Source organism: Lactuca sativa, chromosome 8 (genome assembly GCF_002870075.4).
Source record: "Lactuca sativa cultivar Salinas chromosome 8, Lsat_Salinas_v11, whole genome shotgun sequence".
NCBI lineage: Eukaryota > Viridiplantae > Streptophyta > Magnoliopsida > Asterales > Asteraceae > Lactuca > Lactuca sativa.
In genome coordinates, this window is record NC_056630.2 from 74,691,394 (window position 1) to 74,693,796 (window position 2,403).

At 37.1% G+C, this 2,403-nt stretch overlaps 1 non-coding gene across 1 annotated transcript; it reads right to left on the reverse strand.

Annotated features, from left to right (window-relative positions):
* Positions 1 to 1,876: 1,876 nt before the first annotated feature.
* LOC111881035 (small nucleolar RNA R71) lies at positions 1,877 to 1,983 on the reverse strand. Its single transcript, XR_002846663.2, has one exon. It is a non-coding gene; the product is annotated as a small nucleolar RNA R71 (small nucleolar RNA).
* Positions 1,984 to 2,403: the final 420 nt, after the last annotated feature.

Below are 2,403 nucleotides of genomic sequence, written 5' to 3' on the forward strand. Positions count from 1 at the left end.
TTCATCATTCCACTTATTCTTTTGTTTTATCATTATGGTTAAGCAATTTAACTTTGTTTGTTTGCTGTTATTTACTTCAATTATGAGCTAAAACTTTTAGACTTCTGTTTGGGGATACAAAGTTAACAATATGGTTTGATTGATTGGTAGGATTAATTCTAAGTTGGTGAATTTTTATTATTTTAGCTTGCTAAAGAACCTTGTGTGTGAATAATAATTAATTTTCTGTTAATAGGAAGATTATTGATTAGCATGAACATCTATTGATTATTAACCTCGTATGCTATGTGATCACTATGCTATATGTCTAGGATTAATGAATATGAAACTAGAATTAATAAGAAAATTGAGTAAATCCATGTGCAAGCTTGTAAGATGACCATCAAACAAAAAGTTAATTAAAAGAATAAATTAGTTAACTATTGCAAGTCTAACTTAAACCGAATAATTAATCTAGTGAATTTAATTAAATTAGACAATTGGCCACTGTTTAAGTTAGTTTATTTGCTAAGGATTAGGGTAGTGAATACGAATCTAATCACTTGAATCAGTAACCAACGAAAGAATTAATCCATTGCACCATTACCTTGAAATCAACCATAGAGTTAACCAAGTTGAACTAAACAGAAGTTCCTTTCCAATTATTGAATTTAGTTAAGTCTTTATTTTCTAGTTCTTAAATTAGTAATAGTTAGTAAGTTTCTAGTCTTGTAAAACTAGAGAAAACCCCTACTTATTAATTAACTTAAATAAAATTAGTTTTTTAATTTTAATTTGCCGTTCCCTGTGATCGATACCCTGCTTATTTAGCTATACCACAATTGATAGGTTCACTGCCTTTTGTGTGTTATTTAATAATTAAAAGTAGGTTTAAAACTAAGTGAGTTTGCACACATCAAGTTTCTGGCGCCGTTGCCGGGGAACAGTTCTAAAATTAATATTAAATTCTAGTTTAATCGATCCTTTGTGTGGGATTTATCTTACACAAAGTTATTTACAAAGTAATTCAGTAAGTAGAATTAGTTTATTAAAAATTCGTTTTTAGAGTAACTAGAAATTTTCTTTTCTGTTTTTGCCCTGAACTCGCCGAGTGCACTCGTTCCGACTCGGCGAGTACATCGCTGTTTCAGTTTTAATTTTTTATTTCGTTTTTGTTCTTTTTACGAGTTTTGTTTCTTTTGTTTTATTTGTTTATAGTTGTTTCATGACCCGAGGATCTGATACACCTCTGGTCCCTCCCTTGGAAGACCCGGAATCCGCACTACGAAGGAGCAAAGGAAAAGCCGTTAGAGAAACCACATCTTCAAAGAATTCACCACTCAAAAACTTAAAGTCCGTTTTCAGCAAGAAGAAGAGCAGCAAATCAGGAGCATCCAGTGCCTCGTTAACAGTTGAAGAACCAATTCAAGAAGATATCGAGTACGAGACTGAGGAAGAAGAAGAGCATACTTACGAGCACGAAAACGATTCCGAAGAAGAGTTAGCTATCACAATGGCTAACATTGATGAAGTCCCCATGGGGGAATGGAAGAAAAGGATGCGTGACGACACCGGTCCGGGACTTGTGCAACCCGGAATTCCCGCGACCGCATCTTTCGAACTAAAAGGCCATATTCTCGCCCAACTCAAGGAGATTCCTTTTTACGGGAAGGATCACGAAGACGCTTACAAGCACTTGGACGAAGTGAATGATATGGCCAATTACTTCAACGTACCGAATGTTCCATGCGAGACCCAGCTTCTTTGCATGCTTCCTTTCACATTTAAAGGAGCTGCAAAAGATTAGTTAAAGTCACTTCCTCCCGGATCGGTCACCACATGGGCCAAGATGAAAGAAGAGTTCATAGACCATTTCTGCCCGCCCTCCAAGATAGCCAAGCTAAAGAAAGCCATTGCCAACTTCGAGCAACAACCCGGAGAATCTCTTTATGAAGCTTGGGAAAGATACAAGAGCCTACTTAGAAATTGCCCACACCATGACCTTAATAGCCAACAAGAGGTCTCCATCTTCTATGATGGAGTCAATGTCACCACAAGGCAATTGCTTGATTCTCAAGGCCCGCTCACAAAGAAGGCGCCCCCGGTAATTAAAGAATTAATTGAAGAATTCTCTAAGCATTCTAGAGAATACCACAATCCGAGAAACGAAGTAAGTCGGGGGGTAGTGAACGCGGCAAATGATAGCATGGCGGCGATGATAGCTAAGCTTGATAGTCTAGATCGAAGAATGACAAAAATGGATCAAACAATCCATGCTATTAGGGTAGGATGCGAAAATTGTAGAGGGCTCCATCTCACAAAGGATTGTGATTTGGATGAGAATGGAAATAAGAAAGCTCACGTCTTCTATTCAAGTGGCGATCGATATGATGAAAAGTGGCGGAAACCTAAGAAGGAATGGCT